The following is a 26,352-nucleotide window of genomic DNA, read 5'->3' as shown; positions in this document are numbered from 1 at the left end:
TGGAATTCTAGCCCCTCATGAAACATGACAGGGGGTCAGAAAAGTCAGAGATGCTTGAAAATGGGAAAATTCACTTTTTGCACCATAGTTTGTAAACGCTATAACTTTTACCCAAACCAATAAATATACGCTGAATGGGTTTTTTTTAATCAAAAACATGTTTGTCCACATTTTTCGCGCTGCATGTATACAGAAATTTTACTTTATTTGAAAACTGTCAGCACAGAAAGTTAAAAAAATCATTTTTTTGCCAAAATTCATGTCTTTTTTGCTGAATATAATAAAAAGTAAAAATCGCAGGAGCAATTAAATAGCACCAAAAGAAAGCTTTATTAGTGACAAGAAAAGGAGCCAAAATTCATTTAGGTGGTAGGTTGTATGAGCGAGCAATAAACCGTGAAAGCTGCAGTGGTCTGAATGGAAAAAAAGTGGCCGGTCCTTAAGGGGTAGAAAGCCCTAGGTCCTCAAGTGGTTAATAAACCTGGCTTTGTACCACGGGAATTGTTGTTCTGAAACAATGAAGAACCTTCCCCAACTGTTGTCCCAAAGTTGGAAACAATACATTCTGTAAACTGTCATTGCATGCTGTGGCATTAGAATGTCCATTCTACTACACAAGCTATAGCAGTATCTCCAAATCATTATTTCTTCGCCACCACACTGCACAGTTGGCTCCTAGGAAGGTAATATTTTACCATAAGAGAATGCCTTAGAACAGCCTTTCTCAACCTTTTTACCCTGGAGGCAGTGGTGCTCAGCAGAGCTCGAATATTCGAGTAGCTCGAATATTCGAGCTCTTTTTCAGCTATTCGAGCTCGGTATTCGAGCTCCGAATAGCTAGAGCTATTCGAATGGGCTATTCGAGTGAACTCAAATAGCCCATTCACTATTCGAGCTATTCGAGCAAACAGCGCTATTCGAGCTCGAATACCGAGCTTGAATAGCGTCATAGCCCAGATTGATGTCCTTAGAGCCAATCAGAAGGCTCCCAGGCCCTCTGACGGCAGCCAATCACAGAGGGGGACCCTGGCCAGCCCCTACCCTATAAATAGCGGCCGCCATGTTCCGTTTTTCCGTCCTTGCCTGACTTTGTACAGAGAGAGATCTGCTCCTTTGTACTTTGGCTTAGCAAGAGCTCTATTGTGGTCAATTACCTAGCGTTTTTGCTCACATACACCTCCTATACACACCTATATTGTTGTTAGTTAGATAGACATTGTATTTTAGTTAGCAGCTTGTGTGTTAAATAGAGACAGACACAGCTGCTGCAGGCAAGCTTACACTGCTTTAGGCCTCAGGCCCTCCCTCACCTCGGGGCTCTCCCCTCTGCGCTCCCCTCCGCCTTACATCTAAGTCCGGGCAGTGGCGGGCAATCTTCGGGTGATCCGGATAGTAGTTATCCGGATGACACCAAGTACTGCTGTGCTGTGCGACGGGGCTGGGCGGGGGATCAAGCTTACCCTTCTGACGTCTTCTCCGGCCGTCCCTCGGCGCCTCCCACGATGCGTTCCACTCGGCGCTCACGTGACTTCAAACACTTCCTCCTTCCGGGTTGAAGGAGGAAGTGTTTGAAGTCACGTGAGCGCCGAGTGGAACGCATCGTGGGAGGCGCCGAGGGACGGCCGGAGAAGACGTCAGAAGGGTAAGCTTGATCCTCCGCCCAGCCCGCACAGCACAGCAGTACTGGGTGTCATCCGGATAACTACTGTCCGGATCACCCGAAGATTGCCCGCCGCTGCCCAGACACTTCCCGGACTTAGATGTAAGGCGGAGGGGAGCGCAGAGGGGAGAGCCCCGAGGTGAGGGAGGGGGGGGACCTTCCCCCCTCCCCGCCGAATTGCTGCGTGGCTTTCCCCTCATGCTGCGTCCCCTCCAACCCCCACAAAACGGCCCCGGGCGGGCCCCAGGAGGGGGGCCGGGCCCCCCCGCGGGTGCAGGGGCTGCAGGCCCTATTGTTACGCCAGTGCCTCAGGGCCTTGCCTGTGTGGGCAGCTGTCCTCCTGTCCTCTGTTAGTTTATTATACCAGTGTTTCTGCTGTCCTTTACTACTGAGTGATTGTATTTTGTAGTAACTGTACTAGGACACTCACTGTCACTGTTTGTTCATAGCTCCTGCGTGTGTGCGTGCACAGTACACACACTCTATTTCCTTCTGATTACTATTGATTATTGTAATTTCTAGTTGTACTTACTAACTACTTACTACTAGGTACACTCAGTCACTGTTCATAGGCTAGCTCCTGCGCTGCGTGTGTGTGTGCGTGCACTGTCAGTACACACACTCTATTTCCTTCTGATTACTACTGATTATTGTAATTTCTAGTTGTACACTTACTTACTACTTACTACTAGGGACACTCAGTCACTGTTCATAGGCTAGCTCCTGCGTGTGTGTGTGCGTGCACTCAGTACACACACACACTCTATTTCCTTCTACTTAATCTGATTACTACTGATTATTGTATTTTCTAGTTAGTGTACTAGGGGACACACTCACTGTTCACTGTTCACACTTATACTGATTACTGAATTATTGTATTTTGTATTAGTACTGTACTAGTAATCACTTAGCGATCTAATCACTTAGTGATTAGTGTCACCTCACCCACCAACCCACTCCATTAAAGTACCCCACTTTTTCACCCGCCCTTTTAAAAAACTTTTTTGTTTACGCCCAAAACATCAAAGATGTCTGGAAGTGGCAGCCAGCGCAGTTTGGGCAAGGGGAAGGGCAGCAAGGGAATCAAGAGGAGAGGGAGCAGCATTGTGGCAAGCCGCGGCCGCGCCACCATGCACAGTTCCGCAGCAGCAGCAGCTGCGTCAGTGGCTAACATTCCTCCTATAGCCACTGGCCGTGGACGCCTTGGGCGCCGCCCAGCAGGAGCAACTCACGCTGCAGAGACGCAGCAGCAGCGTGTAGTACCTGCTCCTATTTTCCTCCAGCCGGGTCGGAAACGTCCCATTGAGGAAAAGGATGCAGACACTGTGGTGCAACTGATGACGGAGGATGAGCAGCCCGCCATCAGCTCTGCATCCGAGGCCTCCACCCTCACCACCACCACCCCTGTTCGCAGCAGCGGCCCAGCAGGGCCTGGGGAGGAGGCCAGTTCACCGTCAGTCGCCGACCTGTCATTCAGCAGTCTTTTGACCCCAGGCATCATGAGTCAATTGTCTGCTGTTGTTGGCGATCTTGAGGAGGAGATGCTGATGGGCACTTTGGGGGAGGAGGGATTGGACAGCAAGACTGTGGCGACAGTCAAGCAGCCCATCCATGCATCAGGAGAGGAGTTTCGGGGGTCATCATCCCAGCAGGACATGTTTCAGGAGGGGGATGATGATGATGACACGGTGACAGACAAAGACTGGGTGCCACCAGCTCCAGGGGATTTCGTCATCAGCAGCTCTGAGGAGGAGGAGGAGGATGCGCTTGTGGGCCTTGCAAGGAGGCGCATCATTGCAAGCATTGGCAGCAGTAGGCAGGTCCCACAGCCTGCTGGTGTCTCAGGCTCAGCAGCAGCAGCAGCAGCAGCAGCATCTGCCAGTACCACCACCAGCCGCACCCAAGCCCCCGCCCCAACCACCACAGGGAGACAGGCAGCAGTGGTCTTCAGGCCGTAGGGGGTTGTTTTTGTCACCAATCTGGCGATTTTTCACCATGCCCACAGTGTACAGCAAGTACACCACTTGCAACCACTGTCAGCGGAAGTTGAGCAGAGGTGCAGACCCCTTAAATTTCAGCACCAGCTCGCTCATCAACCACCTTGCTGCGAAACATTTCCACCAGCATGAGGAGATCCAGAGGCTGAAGGCATCTGGTGCTGGCAGTGGCACCACACCCATCACTGCACAGCCTTCAGCAGCAGCAGCAGCAACAGCAGCCACCCGCCCTCCTGCTCCTCCAGCAGCACCAGCAGGAGTGCGGAAACGCACTGCTCCTACCCCCTCTGCAACTCCTGCCGCCGACACTGAGGCCTGTTCTGGCAGCCAGTCCTCAGTGGCCTCCTCTGCTGTGTCCGCTGATTCCCGTGCCAGCAAAAGGCCACGCCAGAGCCTTTTGAGCGAGTCCTTCCAGGGGGTGGTTAGGGCTCTGCCTCCCAGCAGCCGTCGCGTGCGTCAGCTGAACGGCTTGCTGGCACGGGCCATGTGCTCCCAACTCCTGCCGTACACGCTCGTGCAGGAGGGGAGCGACATGCGTGCGCTGCTTGCTTGTGCAGCCCCAGACTGGCAGCTCCCCAGCAGACACTTTTTCGCCCGCAAGGCCATTCCTGCACTGCACCGCTTTGTGATGGCCAATGTGGAGCGAGGGCTGGAGCACGCGGTTGGTGAAAGGGTCCACGTCACCATGGACTCCTGGAGCAGCCGCTTCGGGACAGGCCGCTACCTGTCCTTCACTGTCCACTGGGTCAGCTTGGTGGAAGGGGGTGAGGATGGGAGAGCAGCAGCGGGCACAGCAGCAGCAGCAACACAGTGGGTGGTGCCACCCCGCAGGGTCAGGGGAACTGCAGCAGGTTCCTCCGATCCTCTGCCATCCTCCGGCACACCTGGCCAAACCCCCGCCTCAGCAGCAGCGTGAAGGCCCGCCACTGCCAAGCGTTGCTGCAGTTGGTCAGCCTTGGGAAGACCAAACTGACGGCAACCCATGTGTTGGCCAAACTCCAGGAGCAGGAGAGGATTTGGCTGACCCCCAGAGGCCTCAGAGTCGGAGAGGTGGTGGCCGACAATGGGGCCAATCTGGTTGCCGCAATTGACAGGGGAAACCTGACCCACATCCCCTGTCTTGCCCACGTGCTGAACCTGGTGGTGCAGAAGTTATTGCGCACCTACCAGGGGATGGGCGAACTGCTGGAAACGGCAAGGAACGTTGTGCGTCACTTCCGGCGCTCGGCTGCAGCCTGTGCGAGCCTGGAAGACGTGCAAAAGGAGCTGGAGCTGCCACGCCATCGGCTGATCCTTGACGTTCCAACTCGCTGGAACTCCACCCTGGCGATGTTGGAGCGTCTGGTTGAACAGAAGCACGCTGTCAACCAGTACCTTGCCCTGGCCACTGTTTCCGCCGCTCAGAGAAGGGACAAGACCAGCAACATCCCGTCCATCGTCCCCGATGATGACTGGAGGCACATGCAGCAGGTGTGCTTAGTGCTGGCTCCCTTTCTGCAGGCCACTAACATGGTGAGCAGGGACCATGCTATGGTCTGCGAGTGGGTGCCCCTGGTTTGTCTGCTGAACAGGGCCCTCGATGCTTTGCTGGAACAGGGAGCGGCAGCCTTGGACCAGCAGGAGCGGCAAGCTGCTGCACAGTCCACCTCTGAGGGGGAGGAGGACTTGGTGGAGGTCCCTGACTTTGCTGCTGATGAGGGGGATCAGCACAGCGCAGCTGAGTTGGTGCGGGGGTGGAGAGAGGATGAGGCGGCAGAGGAGGAGGATGAGGACAGCACTGCCGTCGATGTGCCAGCACACGTGGCCCGCCTCTTCCCAATGGCAGCGCACATGCTGACGTGCCTGCGCAAGGACCCCAGGGTGATCCAGATGAAGCAGAGGGAGGACATCTGGATCAGCATGATGTTGGACCCACGCCTCAAGGGGAAGTCGAGCCAGTTCCTGCCGCCTGCAGGAGGAGACCCAGCGCAACAAATAAGGAGCTTGCAGCAGGCCCTTGTTGAGCGCTTGGAGGTAGCCTTCCCCCAGCCTTCCACCCCCACTGTCCAGCCAGCACAGAGTCAGCAGCAGGTGCCTGCATCCAGCAGCAAGCGCCCCACAGACCTGCTGTCTCTCAGCAACGAGCTCTACAGGACTGTAGAGGCTCCGGCAGCAGTGACTAGAGAGGAGGTGCATGCAGCAGCATCCTCCTCCGGTCACAGCCAGCGCCTGACCCGCATGGTGACTGACTACATGGGGTCCTACAGCGGGCTTGACAGCGATGCCCCTGTTGATCCCATGGAGTATTGGGTCAAGCGCCTGGAGATCTGGAGCGAGCTGGCGCAGTACGCCCTGGAAGTGCTGTCCTGCCCCCCTTCCAGCGTGCTGTCCGAGCGCTGCTTCAGTGCAGCTGGTGGCGTGGTCACCGAGAAACGCTCACGTCTGTCTCACAAGTCTGTGGACAGACTGACGTTTCTCAAGATGAACCAGGCGTGGGTGGAAGGCGAGTTCCTGGCCCCTGTTGTCGGCGAGAGGGGGACATGAACTGAAGAACCATCGTTAATGTGCCTTACCACCCTTTACCACCTCCTGGCTCCTGCTCACTAAGCCAGCCTGGTTCACTTTGACTATTACGTCGCCTGCAGCCACACATTTTACATCTACAGTGGGCTGCTGTGTACTGCCCTTCTGCTGTCTGTCTGTCTGTGTTTCCCACTGCCAGGGTACACAGATTTACCTTCTGCTGCCGCTCTGCCACCAGCTATTACGTCAAACAATAGCTATATCTGTGTAATTTGCTGTAAAAAAAAAAAAAAAAAGTAAACCATTAAAAAAAAAAAAAAAAAAAAGGTTTAATTTTTCTGAGGTGCCCGGGTTGAAAACTGTGTTGTCCCAGTTGTGTATTGGACACGATGTGGGCTGCACGACCGCTGTCTGGGACCTCCTGTTGTGTTTATTTACAGCCCTGGTATCAACGCTAGGTACCAGGGCTATTATGTCACGCTGCCTACCTACCTGCTGCCACACTCACACTACTCCTCCATTCCTCCTGCTGCTGCTGCTGTCTGTCTGTGTTTCCCACTGCCAAGGGTACACAGATTTTACCTTCTGCTGCCACTCTGCCACCAGCTATTACGTCAAACAATAGCTATATCTGTGTAATTTGCTGTAAAAAAAAAAAAGTAAACCATTAAAAAAAAAAAAAGGTTTAATTTTTCTGAGGTGCCCGGGTTGAAAACTGTGTTGTCCCAGTTGTGTATTGGACACGATGTGGGCTGCACGACCGCTGTCTGGGACCTCCTGTTGTGTTTATTTACAACCCTGGTATCAACGCTAGGTACCAGGGCTATTATGTCACGCTGCCTACCTACCTGCTGCCACACTCACACTACTCCTCCATTCCTCCTGCTGCTGCTGCTGTCTGTCTGTGTTTCCCACTGCCAAGGGTACACAGATTTTACCTTCTGCTGCCACTCTGCCACCAGCTATTACGTCAAACAATAGCTATATCTGTGTAATTTGCTGTAAAAAAAAAAAAAGTAAACCATTAAAAAAAAAAAAAAAAAAAGGTTTAATTTTTCTGAGGTGCCCGGGTTGAAAACTGTGTTGTCCCAGTTGTGTATTGGACACGATGTGGGCTGCACGACCGCTGTCTGGGACCTCCTGTTGTGTTTATTTACAGCCCTGGTATCAACGCTAGGTACCAGGGCTATTATGTCACGCTGCCTACCTACCTGCTGCCACACTCACACTACTCCTCCATTCCTCCTGCTGCTGCTGCTGTCTGTCTGTGTTTCCCACTGCCAAGGGTACACAGAATTACCTTCTGCTGCCACTCTGCCACCAGCTATTACGTCCAACAATAGCTACTCTCATTACTCCTCCATTCCTCCTGCTGCTGCTGCTGTCTGTCTGTGTTTCCCACTGCCAGGGTACACAGAATTACCTTCTGCTGCCACTCTGCCACCAGCTATTACGTCCAACAATAGCTACTCTCATTATTACTCCATTCCTCCTGCTGCTGCTGCTGTCTGTCTGTGTTTCCCACTGCCAGGGTACACAGAATTACCTTCTGCTGCCACTCTGCCACCAGCTATTACGTCCAACAATAGCTATATCTGTGTAATTTGCTGTGAAAACAAAACAAAAAAAACATAAAAAAAAAGGTTTAATTTTTCTGAGGTGCCCGGGTTGAAAACTGTGTTGTCCCAGTTGTGTATTGGACACGATGTGGGCTGCACGACCGCTGTCTGGGACCTCCTGTTGTGTTTATTTACAGCCCTGGTATCACCGCTAGGTACCAGGGCTATTATGTCACGCTGCCTACCTACCTGACTGCCTGCTGCCACACACTCATCCTCCTCCTCCTGCTGCTGAATTTACCTCCTGCTGTCTGTGTGTTTCCACTGCCAGGGAGCACATACAATGGCGCTTCCACCATGCGCCACCAGCTATTTGTTACGCTCAAAAATAGCTGCATTTCTTTAAAAAAACAAAAAAAATATATATACTTTTTATTAATACTTTGTGATATTATTTTTAGAGGTGTCCGGGTTGAAAACTGTGTTGTCCCAGTTGTGTATTGGACATGATGTGGGCTTCACGACCGCTGTCTGGAACCTCATGCTGTGTATTTACGGCCTGGTACCACCGCTAGGTACCACACAGCCTATTATGTCTCGCTGCCTGCCTTATTGACTGCCTGCTGCCACACAATCATCCTCCTCCTCCTCCTGCTGCTGCTGAATTTACCTCCTGCTGTTTGTGTGTTTCCACTGCCAGGGAGCACATACAATGGCGCTTCCAACATGCGTGCGCCACCAGCTATTTATTTATTACGCTCAAAAATAGCTGCATTTCTTTAAAAAAAATATATAAAAGAGAAATAAGTGAAGAAGAAGAAGGAGAAGAAGATATAGAAAAAGAAGAAGAAGAAGAAGGAGAAGAAGAAGAAGATATAGAAAAAGAAGAAGACGAAATAGAAAAATAATAATAAGAAGAGGATATAGAAAAAGAAGATATAGAAAAAGAAGATATAGAAGAAGAAGATGAAGAAGAAGAAGATGAAGAAAAAGAAGATGAAAAAGAAGATGAAGAAGATGAAGAAGATGAAGAAGAAGAAGATGATGAAGATGATGAAGAAGAAGAAGATGAAGAAGAAGAAGAAGAAGAAGAAGAAGAAGTAGAAGATGAAGAAGAAGATAAAGAAAAAGATGAAGAAGAAGTAGAAGAAGAAGAACAAGTATATACAGTAACACTACTGAACAGAATTTTGGACACAACTTCTCTTCTCTTTCCACCTTTTTTTTTAAAGGAACATCCCCACATAATCACTTGCTGTTGTTACTTGGAAAAAAAGATGTTTCTTGCATCATTCACCCTCAAAACAAGTGTTGGAAGCTATTTAAGGCCAATTCGAATAGTCAGCTCGAATAATGAGCTCGAATACCGACTCGAATAGTGAGCTCGAAGTCCGAGGTCGAATCGAATAGTAAAAAATATTCGACTCGAATATTCGACCGAATTCGAATAATTTACTATTCGAATTCGACCAAACTCGAATAATAAAAAGGGGTATCCGAGCATCACTACCTGGAGGAACCCTGCAAATAACTTTTGGATCTCAAGGAACCCCTGCAAAGAATTTTTTAATCTGGATGAACCCCTGCATTCATTTTTCCGGAGGCATGGTCTTTAAGTGTATGTGAGGCTGTTTATTTCATTACCCCCTAATACACTGCAACTCATTATACTGTGCTCATTATTATTCTGACCCTCAATTTAGAGCTTCTTTTTACAGTACCCCCTATTATAATGTGCTCTTTTATACTTCTTCCACGATGGGGGAAAATGCCAAGGAACCCCTGCAGAGTCCTCAAGGAACCCTGGTTGAGAAAGCCTGCCTTAGAAAAATGAATCAGGGCTGCAAAAAAAGGCTTTGTAAAGGTAAAACTGTAAGGAAAATAAACTTTTTTTTTTTTTTTTTTTTTTTAATATTTAGCTCCAGATATTTGGATCCACCTATGACTGCTGGCCAGTATTGGGGGACACCTAAGACAGTTGGCAGATATTAGGGACCTTCTATGGCTGCTGGCAGATATTAGGGGCCACATATGAAGGCTTGCCAATATTGGGGGCCACCTAAGACAGTTGGCAGATATTACTTACCACCTATGGCTGCTGGCAGATATTAGGGGCCACATATGAAGGCTGGCACTGAGAGCTGGAGAATGGAATACAAACGAGGGTCAGATGTTGAGTAGAGAAGAGAGGACAGAGGGGTCCAGGTACCGTTGTGGAGTAGGGAGGAAGAGTATGGCATAATTATGATGGATTTTGAGGGATTAGCTTTAGGTACATAAGAGTTGCTGAGAAGGTCCTGCTCTTATTCAGGCACAAAACACAGATTTCTAGGAGAGTCTGATGACCTTGGCGCTGTCAGTATTTTCTGTACAGTTATTTGATGGGATCTTCATCCGTCATTGTCTTTCTCATATCGGAGTGAGTGGGCTGTTCCCCGTAAGCTCACATTCCAGTTCCTTCTGTTTTAATTAAAATGATTAATGACGTCCGGCTCCTTCCCCGCATATGAAATGCTGCTCTGCCCGCCTGGTGTCTGCGCGGCTCCAGATTATGCGTTTTACGCCCATGGTTTTCATGACCTCATTATACATACAGCGATGTCCCTTATGTCTTCCTTCTGCAGAGTTAATGGTGTTTGATTACCTGGACAGCTCAAAACAATGGAGGATGGTGTTTATTAAAGTGAAGTGCCGGCTAATGAGAGCCAAGCACTCTAAAGGTGTTCAGCTAATCATAAATTATCCTCGCTGTCTTGGTTTAAGTTTTAAAAGCCTTCTTTGCATGTTTATGTAGCACCTGTTGAGGATGGATAGACAATATTTGGCATCAGAATTTGTTGGCCTCATGAGTCTCATTGTTCTCCAGCAGGTAGAGGGCGCCGCGATAATTGTGAGCGCACATCGCATCTAGTACCCCCTTAGTGATGCCCCTTGTGTTGTGGTTGGTACATTTTTTTTAAACTGTGTTTTTGGCATTTAGTAGTGGAAGAAGGGCTTGGGGAGACTGAGTTGGAGAGTCATTATCACTAGGAAACTAGGCTGGGGATTGGATTGGGGAAGAGCGAAGTCTAGAGTTACATTGGGAGCTCATTGGGCAAGGTGCCTACAAAAAAAAAGGAAAGGAAAGAAAAACAGTAAAGAAAAAAACGTACTAAGCTCTCAGTCTTTCTATGTTGGTTGGTGTTGGCCTCGGCATATTGGAAGCAATAGCAATGTGAGCCAAGCTGTCCAACATTTCAACCAGAAGGATCCATGGGTGGCTTCTTCTACAATGCACAGGTCAACTTTCTGGAAAGGGAAGAAAAGAAATAGTGGAAAAAATGCAGGTTTCATGTGAAACAAAATCAGTGGGGACATTGCAGAGGGACCAGTCCAACATAAAATGTGTATAACCTATCCGCCTGGATTTCAATTGCCTGTCTTTACAGAGTTACATAGTTATTTGTGCTGAAAAAAGACATACGTCCATCAAATTCAACCAGAAAATAAAGTACAACACCAGCCTGCACCCTCACATATCCCTGTTGATCCAGGGATATGTGAGGTTTGAACTTTTTGTCCATCAGCAGAATTTGATCCAAGGGTTTTTGAATTTGAGGAAGATCACCCTCTTCAGATTATTCTGGATTTGGTTTATTGATGATATACTCTTGTCTGGAATGACTGAGTCTTCTTTATTCTCAGTTTCTCTGAGTATTTCTGACCACTTTTAAGGTCTCAGTGGCCTGTTAGTCGTCACTTTGTAGTTTGTGAGGATCTTTCCAATTGTCGGTGTGCCTCTTTAGCTTTACTGAAGAGCTGTTTTTCAGTTTTTTGGTTGGATCTACGCCTTTTTGCAAATTTCTAACATTTTTGCAGAAATCCGCAAATTTTTGGACGGAAGCACTTCGTATTGATCTGTAACTCAGGTGGAAGTGACGTTTTTTGCTTGCTTGGAATCCCAAGCAAGCAAAATAACTAGCTTCATAATGTGGCCACATTATGGAGCTAGGAGGAGCTTGCTTCACCACACCTGACAGGTAACGGCCTTCTGTGTGCTATATAGGGTCAGTGCCGAGATAAGTCAGTTGTCCTGATGAGCCATTGTGAAAGGAGAAACAGCTGTCAACCTCTCTGCATAGGCGACCTCCCTCATCCAAATGTGAGTGTTTTACTGCCATTGTGTATGAATACAACTTGGAATACCAACTGGAATGTGCCTTCCGCTTTTTCCATTCATGGGTTGAATTGCTGTTGTTGACTGGGAGGTGGCACTTCTGGCGAGTTGCTGGGGATTTTGGTGCACCTTACTTCTTTTTTGATGATAGTTTTATGACTTTGATGACACATTTTGATGAGTTTGATGATAGTTTCCCTTAATGTGGTCCCGCATTTTGTCCTCTTATAGAAGCAGGAGACCGTTGGTCTTTATCTAAACCGATCAGCATTTTCAGGTTATTGGGCGGGGCCATTTCCAAATGACTGATGTGGTAAGAGTGCCTTGATGCTTGGAAAAATTGAGTGCAAAAGAAGAAGAGGACGAGGGTAAGATGAACAGACAGCATATGTGACGCTATGAACATGCCTATGCAACAGCTGGAACAAACAGTGAATGACAGACACATCTGCCATGCAAACGTTCATACAGTCTCGAAGAGTCAGTCTTGACTAAACAAATGAGGAAGAAGAGTGCCTGATGACCCAATGATGCTTATTTTCTCTCCATCATGGCTATAGAGCTTTTTTTTCTCTGAAGATCTCACAGGTGTTGATCTATCTTTGATTAGTTCCGCTATAATCGCTTCAGAAGGACACTTTCCCGCCATTGCTCACAATACAAATGCAATATCTCTACAGCGGAGTCGCTTCCCTTAACAAAAATTGGAAACTGCTTTACCTTTGTCCGTTTTTATAGCATCTCTTTGTCTTGAGATATAGTACAATCCCCGTGTCTAATTACTTCGCTGCTGTTTTTTCTTTTTAATAAGATATAGCTAATGGAGCTCAGTGTTGTTTTAAAGCATTTTTTAACGGCACAGATGCAGTCTTGTTAGATTAAGCTGTTTATTTATTTATTTTCATTTTTATTTTTATTTTCTTACATCCGTCGGCTTCTATCGCGGCGTATTTTAATTAAATGAGCGTAAGCTGTGACTGTTGCCGTGCGCGCCGTACAGGAAGGTGCTGACACCGAAATCACACTTTAACTTTAATGTACAATAACTTTAACTCTCTTTTATGGGTCGGAATTCTCTGTTTGGGTAGTAAAACTAATAAAGTGAGAGGATAAATGGCTCCCCTTTTGTGGGCAGTAATTAAAGTGCATCGTAGAACGTGCTACGGGATTGTGTAAATAAACACAACAGGGACGGAGGAGGCGTGGGGACAATGACAATTTGGAAAGTCTTTTGTTGAAAATATGAAAGAATCTAAATCACGACAACATTTTAATCTGGGAGGCACAGCTGTTCTCCATGTTTGTTTATGTTTTCTTGCCTCTTTGGAGAACTTTAAAGGAGGTTGTAACAGTCAAAAAAATCACACCAAAATAGCGGCTTATGTAACCCCCAGTTTGTTTTTCCTATATGCCCTAAATTTTATTTTTATTTTACCTGGTCTGGGTGATTTTGTCTAACTGCAGGAACTGTGCCGTGTCAGGGGGATTGTGGGAATTTGTTTTAGCTTCAGTAACAAGATTATCTCAGCATTCAAACAACAGAAAGCTTCCTATTTCAAATAAAGGTGGCCATACACTGGTCGATTTGCCATCAGATTCGACCAACAGATAGATCCTTCTCTGATCGAATCTGATCAGAGAGGGATCGTATGGCTGCCTTTACTGCAAACAGATTGTGAATCGATTTCAGCCTGAAACCGTTCACAATCTGTGGAGCTGCCGCTACCACCTGCCCGCCAGCTATAATTACCTGATCTGGCCGGCACGACTCCCCCAGTCTGCGCTGTCTTCTTCTCCGCGCTGGTCTCCGGTCCGTCTGGCTTGCTTCACTGGACTTCCTGTCCAGGGGAAGTTTAAACAGTAGAGGGCGCTCTACTGTTTAAACTTCCTGCCGGGACAGGAAGTTCAGTGAAGCTGCAGCCCTGGAGTCTGGAGCAGAAAAGAAGACAGCGGAGACCGGGGGAGTCGCGCTGGCCGGAACAGGTAATGTATCTCCGCTGTATTGCATCGGTCGTCGGGCATTCGAACGCCGCTATCGACGCACTCCCGACCCGTGCATGGACGGATCGACGGGAATCGACGGGAACGATTGATTTCAGACAGAAATAGATCGTTCTGTTAGCGTTTACGCAACGATTTCACAGCTGATTCGATCACAGTAATCAATTCTGCTGTGTAACGGTGGGTAAATCGTTAGGTGTATGGGCCCCTTAAGATAAGGATACCATGGCCAGAAGGTAATTGACTCCCGCTCCTGTTGAAGAGTTAACACAGTGGTGTAAGCCTGTTGTTTAGGTGATGTTTAAAGTGGGCGGGATAGTAAGGTGTGGCAATAGGGAGGGATAATTAACCTGGGCTGGTTGGGTTGGGGCAGAAGTGATGTCATTTTTGGCATCACAGAGAAACAGTAAAGATGGAAGCCAGCTGAAATATTCTTTCTTTTTTTTTATCACACTTCTCCTAAATATGAACACTAAAAATGACAGGATAGATAAGCTAAATAAGCAATTTCTTATTGTACTTTTTTTTCCAGTTAATATGGAGCATCATCCTCCGTGAAGAGGTCGCTTCAGCTCCTGCCTGAGCTCGTGACATTTATACATCATTTGAAAAGTGAGTTTTACTTAAAGAGGACCTGTAGTGAAATTGACGTAATTAATAAAATTAGTTTTTTTTTTTTTACAATACTCATATATAAGTTAATTAGTCAGTGTTTGCCCATTGTAAAATCTTTCCTCTCCCCAAACTACATTCTGAAATTTACCAGAGGTGGCGACATCTTTAGTACTGGCCGGTGATATCTGTGGAATGTTCGCTTATTAAGAGTTTTAAAGCCAGTAGAAAATATACCTGATTTCCCAGGATGTATGGGAGGAGGCAGGGAATTCAGCATAGCTAATCAGCCTAGGCTAAACATCACTGGAAGGGCGGGGCTTCATACAATATACAGCAATATATAGCTGCAGGAATTGTTTCTGATATTAAAACCAGGAAAATGACTGTAAAAGTGGGTATCCTGAATAATTTCCTGCATACTACTATGTGTCACTACAGGGCCTCTTTAAACTCTTTAGAGGCACTCCATGTAAAAATAACGTCAGCCTACCTATCAGAAGTCTGCCAGTTCTGCAAGCTGTTACCTGCCGCCACGCTGTCCGGCTGAGACAGTGATAATCGGCCATCTTGTATTATTCCATGCTAATTGGAGTGTAAATGGCGGGATAATGGGGTGACATTTGTGTAATGTGTTGGAGGAGCAGATGGCTTGGATGAGCGAGGACAGGCAGTGCGCACCTTATACACACCGGACACGGGCAATCGTATTATAATCAGAGCCAGGTTAATGCCAGGCCGACATCTGCTTCGGAGCGACGGCAGGAGAAGACGGTGATCAGAACCCATCCGTCTTCCATCATCTGCACTGCTTATAATGAGGTCATTACACAGAATAAAGTTCAGTTCGGTACACGCAGGTGATTAATAGGCAAACCAGTCCTTCCTTACCGGAGGTATATTTTAATGAGAGGGTTATTATCTTATTCTAATGGGCCAGGACAATCATTCCATATTAATATCACTCTGGAGGAGGATCCAATAATCCCCACCAAAATTCACGCCTGAGAGGCGATCGTCAATTAAGCCGAACACCGTTTCCTGAATTCATAAACACGAAGGCCGGTTTCTCAAGATGGATGCAAAGGAAGAACTGCAGCAAAAGATGGCGCGGTTGCCTAGAGCAACAAGTAGAGAGGAAGTGAGGTTTCTGACTGGTTACCATAGGCAACCACTGCTGAAAATAGCAGCAGTCTTTCTCTATGTGAGGCCGAGGCCTTTCTGGCCAAGCGGGCGGAGCTACACACAAGAACCCAAGATTAAATCAAAATGATAAAAACATTAAACTAACATATACAATGAGCAATTATATGTTGAGCTTTTTGGACTTGCAGCTAAGAATTGAGGAAGATGGAATATCAACCTCTACCTTTCGCAAACCAACAGCAGGCAATAGCCTGCTCCATGCATCCAGTCATCACCCCTCCCCTTTGATCAGAGGGGTACCATACGGACAATTTATTCGATTACGACGAAATTGCTCTGATGACGAAACTTTCCGCACGGAAGCAAGATCAATGTATGATCGCTTCAGACAAAGAGGCTATTCGCATCGCACCTTACGCAGGGCTCTGCGGAAGGCATGGGATGTGAATAGAACTGACCTTCTAGATAGACGAGAAATTATAAAAAGAGAAGATGACAAGTATTTGCGCCTAATCAGCACCTTCGGGTCCCACTGGGAATCCCTACGGAGTATATTTGAAAAGAATTGGAATATCCTAACCGCTTCCCCAGAAATTTTAAAGATAGTTGGACCTAGACCCCTTTTGACAGCCAAGCGTGCACCTAACCTTCGAGACAAATTGGTTAAAAGTGAATATAGGAGAGACACTGCAACATGGCTAGATAAACATATCCCTAATGGGTCCTACAGGTGCTCTGGGTGCAAACTATGTCCATTCATTGATCGTAGAGACAATAAAAATTTCTGCGATAGTACAGGCCAGAATACGTATGAAATTAGATCACACATAAATTGCTTGACTAAGAAAGTCATATATATGATTGAATGTCCCTGTGGATTAAAATACATAGGGAAAACGAAAAGAATGATGAAAGACAGGGTGTTGGAACACTTGCGTCTGATTGAGGATAATAATGAGGAAAAGAGCTTTTTGGCAGTACACTATGCCCAGTTCCATAATGGTGACCTGACCGGGACTAGAGTGAAGGGCATATATAAGCTGAATATTTCGAGCAGGAGGGGAGATTATGATGATGTACTTTACTGTAAGGAGGCCATGTGGATATATAGGTTAAATACCTTGTATCCACATGGCCTCAACAGGGAACTGGACCTGAGAGCATTTTTGCGCATGAATGCGTATGGATGTTAGTATGGGTATATGATGAGATTCTATATTGTGATTGCCTGTGAGCTGGCTGTAGAATGCCCATTCCTCTGGTCTTAGATTTATTAATGGATCTTTATATGTGAGGTCCCCTTTAAATGTGCGATATGCAACAAATGTGCAGCCAAAAAACGAGTCCTAGAAGCTCCCTGTAAGAGCTCTTCATTGTGGCAAACCATCTATTCACTACGTGGAACTGTTTAGTGATCTGCCTAGCTAATACCTTATTGCCTTATTGATCCTAAGTGATACTGTGAGTCCCCTCCTCTGAAAAAACTATACATATTCCCGCTGAGTTTCGAGAGCTATTATGGTAATACTGAAGATTAACCAATAGCTGCGGAGTGGAGACGACAGAGGAGGAGGTCTTGGTATGATATAAGTGACTGCATTAGGGGGGGAGGGAACTACACCCTGAAGAAACGCCCACGGCGTGAAACGCGTCGGTGGGCGGAGTCAAAACCACGTCTGGTCGTCCTGACGTTCCCTCACATGGGACTACCCTACCCAGGAGCCTTTGCTGACAGCAGAGCGAGCGTTCCATTTGGAGGAGCGTGGAGATCGTTACCACAGCTGAGTTGGGACGCCAGCCAGCCTTAATCCCACAATATGCCTGCTGACAGCTTCTGCTACATGGCGACCTAGCGGAGGAAGGGGGCCCCCAATGACAAATAACCACCTACCTACTCAACCTATGAGCATTCGAACAGCGCTGTTGAACTTTACATCCAGACTGGTGAGATCCATCCTGTATTGTCTTGACATGCATGCTTATGCACCGCTTACTGCCATTTGCTAGAAGTTAAACTGATGAGAATTCTCTCTCCATGCATGGCTGTGTGCTGATTTGAAGCTTGCTGGAGCTACATTAACGAGATTGATCGTGCCTTACATGCCTTTTTATGATGAATGCGACCTATTATTACCATCTATTGTGACCTTTGCATCGTGAACTTTGTTATGGACACTAGTCTAAGCACCTGGATTTACATATGAAGATATATGGAATTGCTACATGCTGTACTCCTTTTAGTCTGATCACCTCAGCGCTAGTTCCCTAGGTTAGAGAGTGGGGTTTGGTATGCTTGGAGTGAGTGAGTTGTCATGTATGTATGGCCGGCCATGAATATTGCTATTTTTTGACTCCGCAACATCCCTTCCTTTGATTTTATGTCTGTTTTATCCTTTTCCCTTTTGATAAAATAAAGTATTTGTATATTTATATTACACGTGAGACCAAAATTCATTGTCTTTGATTAAGTTACACACAAGAACCCGACTGTTTCTAGACTTCGGTGAAGATTATTTCACGGATGGCACAGACAGGTGTGACTCTTGGTATTTTAATTACACTGGAAATAAACATTTATATGCTTTTAATCCTAAATAGGATTTTGCTGTCCTCCCACACTTTTAGGCTAGTATCGCAGTGCCTTACCTGGAAAAACAGGAACGCAACAGAGGGGAAACGTAGCATTGCATGTTATGTGCGCATTGCATACAGGGAAGCATACAGCCAATGGAAAGCATGCTTCACTGCCAGTGTTATGCAGTAATGTACTGCATGCACAGCGTTATGTGTGACAGATCCATTGTGTCTAAACTGCTAACACTCGGATGTGAACGGTACCATTACAGTATAGTTGCAAACGCATAAGCAATGCAATTCATTTTGCGGACAGTTATGGCTAGGCGTGGGGGAAGGTGGTTGGTTAGGGTTAGGCAACGGTGGGAGGTCAGTTAAGATTAGGTATCAGTTGGGGGTTGGTTAGGGATAGACATGAGTTGGAGGCAGTTAGGGTTAGGCATCACTTGGGGGCGGTTACAGTTAGGCATTGGTTGGGGGCGATTAGGGTTAGGCATCAAGTAGGAGGAGGTTAGGGTTAATCATCAGGTAGAGGGAGGTTAGGCATCAGGTAGGTTAGGGTTAGGCATCAGGTAGGAGGAGGTTAGGGTTAATCATCAGGTAGAGGGAGGTTAGGCATCAGGTAGGTTAGGGTTAGGCATCAGGTAGAAGGAGGTTAGGGTTAGGCATCAAGTAGAGGGAGGTTAGGCATCAAGTAGAGGGAGGTTAGGCATCAGGTAGGTTAGGGTTAGGCATCAGGTAGGAGGAGGTTAGGGTTAGGCATCAAGTAGAGGGAGGTTAGGCATCAGGTAGGTTAGGGTTAGGCATCAGGTAGGAGGAGGTTAGGGTTAGGCATCAAGTAGAGGGAGGTTAGGCATCAGGTAGGTTAGGGTTAGGCATCAGGTAGGGGGAGGTTAGGGTTAGGCATCAGGTAGGAGGAGGTTAGGGTTAGGCATCAGGTAGAGGGAGGTTAGGCATCAGGTAGGTTAGGGTTAGGCATCAGGTAGAGGGAGGTTAGGCATCAGGTAGGTTAGGGTTAGGCATCAGGTAGAGGGAGGTTAGGGTTAGGCATCAGGTAGAGGGAGGTTAGGCATCAGGTAGGAGGAGGTTAGGGTTAGGCATCAGGTAGAGGGAGGTTAGGGTTAGGCATCAGGTAGAGGGAGGTTAGGGTTAGGCATCAGGTAGAGGGAGGTTAGGGTTAGGCATCAGGTAGAGGGAGGTTAGGGTTAGGCGTCAGGTAGAGGGAGGTTAGGGTTAGGCGTCAGGTAGGAGGAGGTTAGGGTTAGGCATCAGGTAGGAGGAGGTTAGGGTTAGGCATCAGGTAGGAGGAGGTTAGGGTTAGGCATCAGGTAGAGGGAGGTTAGGGTTAGGCGTCAGGTAGAGGGAGGTTAGGGTTAGGCATCAGGTAGGAGGAGGTTAGGGTTAGGCATCAGGTAGAGGGAGGTTAGGGTTAGGCATCAGGTAGGAGGAGGTTAGGGTTAGGCATCAGGTAGGAGGAGGTTAGGGTTAGGCATCAGGTAGGAGGAGGTTAGGGTTAGGCATCAGGTAGAGGGAGGTTAGGGTTAGGCATCAGGTAGGGTTAGGGTTAGGGTTAAGCTGGCCACTAACGGTCCAATTTCTAGCGAAAAATCGTTTGAGCGATCAGAAATTCTGATCGGATTGGTTGTAAATAATCTCCATTGGTGGACACAATCGATTATGAACGAGTGAAAAAAATGTCGCCCGAATGAATTTTCGTCGAACGAAAATTTGGATTTTCTTGGTGGTTGTGATAGATAGGAAGCAATGATTGGTTAGTTGATGGTGTAGTGAACGATTTTTCGTCCGATCAGAATTTCTGATCGCTCGAACGATTTTTCGCTAGACATTGGACAGTTAGTGGCCACCTTTAGGCATCAGTTGGGGGATGGTTAGAGTTAGGCACCGGTTGGGGGAAGGTGGCCACTAATGATCCAATTTCTAGCGAAAAATCGTTCGAGCGATCAGAAATTCTGATCGGATTGGTTGTAAATAATCTCCATTGGTGGACACAATCGATTATGAACGAGTGAAAAAAATGTCGCCCGAATGAATTTTCGTCGAACGCAAATTTGGATTTTCTTGGTGGTCGTGATAGATAGGAAGCAATGATTGGTTAGTTGATGCTGTAGTGAACGATTTTTCGTCCGATCAGAATTTCTGATCACTCGAACGATTTTTCGCTAGAAATTGGACCGTTAGTGGCCAGCTAGGGTTAGGGCCTGTTTCCACTACACGCAGATTGGATGCAGATTGGATGCAGAAAAACTGACTCCAATGAATGCCTATGGGAAAATCTGCATCAGAAAAATTGCGTTTAGTGGAAACAGGCCCATAGGCATTCATTGGAGTCAGTTTTTCTGCCTCCATTCTGCATCCAATCTGCGTGTAGTGGAAACAGGTCCTTAGGCATCGGTTGGGGGGGGGGGGGGGGGGCGGTTAGGGTTAGGCATCAGCACGGCCGGTTTAACCTTCCTGGCGGGAAGCCCGAGCTGAGCTCGGGCTATGCCGCCAGAAGGCACCGCTCAGACCCCGCTGGGCCGATTTGCATAATTTTTTTTTGCTACACGCAGCTAGCACTTTGCTAGCTGCGTGAGCAATCTGATCGCCGCCGCTACCCGCCGGTTCGCCGATAATCATCGCGCCGCAGCCGCCCCCCCCCCAGACCCCGTGCGCTGCCTGGCCAATCAGTGGCAGGCAGCGCTGTGGGGTGGATCGGAGTCCCCTTTGACGTCACGACGTCAGTGACGTCATCCCGCCCGTCGCCATGGCGACGGGGGAAGCCCTCCAGGAGATCCCTTTCTTGGAACGGGATCTCCTGATCTCTGATCGCTGTAGGCTATCGGAGGGGCTGGGGGGATGCCGCTGAGCAGTGGCTATCATATAGCGAGACAAGGTCTCGCTACATGAAAAAAAAAAAAAAACGGCTTTGCTGCCCCCTGGCGGATTTTCATAAACCGCCAGGAGGGTTAAGCTGCATGGGGGCCCCGGGGCAAAGGTAACCTGGGGGCCCTCTACCCTAAGGCAAAGTCAGACAACTCCCCCTCCCCCTTTAACTCCCTGGCTGTCAGCCCAGTAGTCCATCCCCCCAGTAAAATTTCAAATTCCTAATAGCCTCTTCTCATAACTAGTGCGGTGCCCCCAGTATAGGTATAGTAGTACCCCTAGTACATGTATAGTATTTCCCCCAGTATAGACAGGGCCGGTTCTAGTACCAGTGGGGCCCCAGGGAAAAATAAACCTAGAGGCCCTCTGACAGATACCCCCGACCAAAAAAGCAGCATTAGGGGCTCATTGTAGCAGCCAAATTTCCCTATTGGGCCTTTTAGCAGTGTAGCATCTCATCTGCCCACCAGCACAGGTGAGGCACTACTCTGCCAAAGACTCTGCAAAGGCCCCGGGGAGCAACAGTTAGGGAAGGAGACACCTTGGGGGCCCCTACAGGTTCTGGGGCCCTGGGGCAGTTGCCCCCTTTACCTCTATGGTAGCACCGGCCCTGAGTATAGGTATGGTATTGGCCCCAGTATAGGTACAGTAGTGCCCCCAGTATAGGTACAGTAGTGCCCCCAGTATAGGTATAGTATTGCCCCCAATGTAGGTATTATATTGCCCCCAGAATAGGTTTAGTATTTCCCCCAGTATAGGTACAGTAGTGCCCCCAGTATAGGTACAGTAGTGCCCCCAGTATAGGTATAGTATTGCCCCCAGTATAGGTATAGTATTGCCCCAGTATGGATATAATAATGCCCCCAGTATAAGCATAGTATTACCCCAGTATACCCAGTATAGGTATAATATTGCCCCCAGTATAGGTATAGTATTGCCCCCAGTATAGATATAATAATGCCCCCAGTATAAGCATAGTATTGCCCCAGTATAGGTATGATATTGCCCCCAGTATAGGTATAGCATTTCCCCCTGTATAGGAATAGCTTTGCCCCCTGTATAGATATAGTATTGCGCCCCCCCCCCCCCGCCTGTGAAAGCAAAGAGTTAATTAGTAGGTTAGTGTTAGAGCCTGACTCACCAGCACTTCAGTCAGGCAGGCAGCCAGAGATCCGATGGATTCCGTGCAGCCACTCAGCCCGCATCCGCATTGGCGGCTCTCCTTTCCTCCTTCCAGGCATGGACGCACTGACATGACGTCCATGCCTGTGTAACATGGAGCAGCGCCGCACTATGGCTGGCCGCAGAGCGAGGCAGTCGGGTAACCATGGAGACCAGGACGCCACAGGGTATTTATGGTCTCGGCTCCCTGACTCCTCGCATGCTTGCCACCGCCGGCATCCCGCGCAGCATAAGCGGACCACACATGGGGCAGCCCGGAAAGACATTGGCTGGAAATGGGGGCCCCCAGGGACTCTGGGGCCTAGGGGCAGTTGCCCCTTTTGCCTTACTGGTAGCGCCGGCCCTGGGCATCAGTTGGGGGTGGGTTAGGGTTAGGCATTGTTGGAGAGGACGGTTAGGGTCAGGTATCAGTAGAGGTCGACTTTGTGTTAAAATAATATTAGGTTTAGCGATAGTAAAATATCAGTAAATTGTACCGATATTCTATGAGCGGCTATTTCCGGCACCTAAATTACCGCCGCACCCTTTTTACATGTATGTCGCGATGGCAGCCTGGAATGGCGAGAAAGGATTTATGCACCAGGGCTCATGTCTCTTTTCTGCCGTCCTGTGAAAGGATATCTGTAGACGACCATGCTTGCCACTAGAGTAGTTGACACAGAAATTGAAGAGTGGAATTAATGTTATATTTTTAGCGATTAAAAGGCATTTGATTGGTTGATCTGTGGTGTCAGGAATTACGTTTCAACTCAGAGGCCTGTAGACACAGGCGTTCTGGCACCCTAAACTCCGCCCCCGAACACAGGCCACACCCCCCAAGTAAAAATATTCTGAACTCTAAGGCCTCGTTCAGACTATACGCGCTGCCGTCCGCATTTTGGCAGCGCGTATAGTGTGCGACACGCAAGAACGGTAGAAGGGCATAGACAGCCCTTCTACCGTTCCCATCATAGGCGCTGCGTGGCAGCGCGATTGCGCTATCGCGTACTGCACGCATTTTTGGGAATCGCAGCGCAGATCCCATTCATTGTAATGCATGGGATCTGCAGCGCAGATGGCGTGCGATTGGAAGCGTTGCGTTCCGATCGCACAGCCATCTGCGCTAAATGATGTGAACGAGGCCTTACTCCTGCCCTATGTCACTAACTGTCCTTAGAATCTTACACTCTAATCACTGTCTCCTATCATCCTTAGTGACATGAGACAAGGATTAGGGTAAGTGCCTGAAGGTAGTGATATGAGGCAGGGATTAGACTGGAGGTCAGTGATCTAAGGAGTGGGGCTGCCTCTCCCACATAAGGCGCCTGTAGGCACATGCCTACAGTGCCTTATGGGAATCTGGCCCTGGGTTTCATGTATGGAGGTCTATATTGGATCACGTTGTCATCCCTCTCTCATACATCCGGCGTGTGAGAACTCTTGGAGCACCCAGAAGATGGAGAGGAGACAAGTGCGCAGTCGTTTATCTCCCGGTTACTCTTTTTCTCAGACATGATTAGTAATGTCTGCTAACTTTTGTTCCATCGCGAGACGGCCGGAGATTTATGGCGTTATGGAAACATTTCTTCTTCCTGGAATGGAAGGAGCGTTCGGGGAGCCGTGGAATCGGCGGCTGGATACTTCTGTTATAAATTGCTGCGGGGAGGCCGCGGTCCCCACTGGCTCGTTCAGTAAATACTTTACTCTTCTCCATGCCCCTCTGGCTCGGCGGACAGGTAATTGATGTCGAGTGATATCACTTTATGAGAAGTTAAACTTCTTCCTAACTGGGCCTGAGCTCGGGGGATCCATCGGCGTGATTGAAGAAGCCGCTTCACGACTCCGAAGCTCTGAAATTCATGTTTTTCATTTTGCGGAGAGGGTTTTTGACAGGATGCAGTACGGAGCCGGCGGTACGGTGACGGTTATGGATGGTGCCCTCATCCACAGTCATTCATCTTCACGCTTGTTAGACATAGAACTCTTCAGAGGATGGGATCCCTTGTATTATTATATCATAGCGCATGTCTGGCCTTGGAGCTCAGGAGTCCAGGGTCTGCATCCTAGCATGGGCAGTATCTTCTTGGTACTGGTGGTGGAGGCACCTAAAATAATAAATTAACTAAAAACTGATAAAAAAAAAAGTGTGGTTGTATGAGGCATTCGACTACTTTCTGGCTATTGGCACATTTTTGTGGTTGCTATTGACCTAAAATGCCTGCAAAACACATTGGAAGACCCTGACGGTGTGCAGTGAATTATTGACCTTTTTGAGATCTTTAGGAGAGTTAAGTCAACCACATCTCTCCTCTTTAAACTGTTTTTAATTACAGTAGAGTTCTGGTTATCTGGAACTCAACTAACCAACAGCCTCAACCAACCAGCAAAAAAACGGCAGTACACAGAGTGGTTAAAGGGACTCAGAGCTGGATTACATTAAACGTTTTATACATACCTGGGGCTCTCTCCAGCCCCATATGCTTCGATTGCTCCCACGCCGCTGTACTCGGTCTTCTGCAGCGCCGGTACCGGGTCCCCGCACTTCCGTCAGATGTGGCCAGTCTACGCGTGAGAAATGCGCCCTCTATGTATCTATCCAGTGGCTGCTGGAGAGATATGCAAAGAGTGCACTTCTATTATGCCAGACTGACAGAAGTGCGGGGACCCAGTATCGGAGGACGACGTCGTGGGAGCGATCGGAGCACATGGGGCTGGAAGAAGCCCCAGGTATGTATAAAACGTTTAATGTAATCGAGCTCTGGTACACTTTAACCACTTTCGACTCCTGGATGTACTAGCTACGTCCAGGAGGCCATGTGCGCTTCCGCAGCCGATCGCACGCGTGCACGCGTGCTCCCGGCCGCGGATCGTTAGCCCAGGAATCAATGAATCGGGCTATGGTGCCCGATCACTGATTCCTCTCCCTCGCAGAAAAAGCGACAGCTTCTCTCGGAAGCTTTGCTTTTTCTGACTCCTACGTCCCCCTACGTCGCTCTAAGCGTACATGTTACGCTTAGAGTAACGTCATGTAAACAAACCCATGGCTGCCATCTGGTGGCCAAAAAGTAAAACTACAACTAAATGTAAAAAAAAAAAAAAAAAATCAACAAATATTTACAAAAAAAAATTACTGTTTACATCTCACCCTCCCAAAAATACCCAAATAAAATGTTTAATTAAAAAAAAAACATTACAATAATAAAAATTATTGGTAAAGATGAAATATTTCTTTCTTTTTTTTTTTTTTTAATTATAAGCTTGTAAATATAGTGATGGATGCAAAACAGAAAAAATGCACTTTTATTTCCAAACAAAATATTGTCGCCATACATTGTGATAGGGACATAATTTAAACGGTGTAATAACCGGGACAAATGGGCAAATACAATACGTGAGTTTTAATTATGGAGGCATGTATTATTTTAAAACTATAATGGACGAAAACTGACAAATAATGATTTTTTCAGTTTTTTTCTTATTCTTCGTGTTAAAATGCATTTACAGTAAATTGGCTTTTAGCAAAATGTACCCCCCAAAGAAAGCCTAATTGGTGGCAGAAAAAACAAGAAATAGATCAGTTCATTGTGATAAGTAGTGATAAAGTTATAGGCTAATGAATGGGAGGTGAACATTGCTCGGATGCATAAAGTGAAAACGACTGAAGGCTGAAGTGGTTAAGATCATCATCTTACACTGTGGGCACTGCTGTGGTTATAGACTTGGTTCCACGGTATGCCCATGGTTAATACAATTTCAATTATTATATTTTAACATTTAGGTAATACAGAGTTCATAGCATGTATGTAGAGTGGGTAATAACACTGCGTTAGCTGGGCCTGTTTATAACATTAAGTCTCAAGCAACCAGTGGTGGCTGCTATGCATCTTCTCTGCCAAAGAAATGCATTCATCAAGCTTAAAGAGAATCTGTATTGTTAAAATCGCACAAAAGTAAACATACCAGTGCGTTAGGGGACATCTCCTATTACCCTCTGACACGCCGCTCCTCGCCGCATTAAAAGTGGTTAAAAGCAGTTTTTAAAAGTTTGTTTATAAACAAACAAAATGGCCACCAAAACAGGAAGTAGGTTGATGCACAGTA

The sequence above is a fragment of the Hyperolius riggenbachi genome, chromosome 1, assembly GCF_040937935.1.
Source record: "Hyperolius riggenbachi isolate aHypRig1 chromosome 1, aHypRig1.pri, whole genome shotgun sequence".
Classification (NCBI taxonomy): Eukaryota; Metazoa; Chordata; class Amphibia; order Anura; family Hyperoliidae; genus Hyperolius; species Hyperolius riggenbachi.
The sequence above is the reverse complement of the archived record's forward strand: the minus strand, read 5'-3'. Positions refer to the sequence as shown.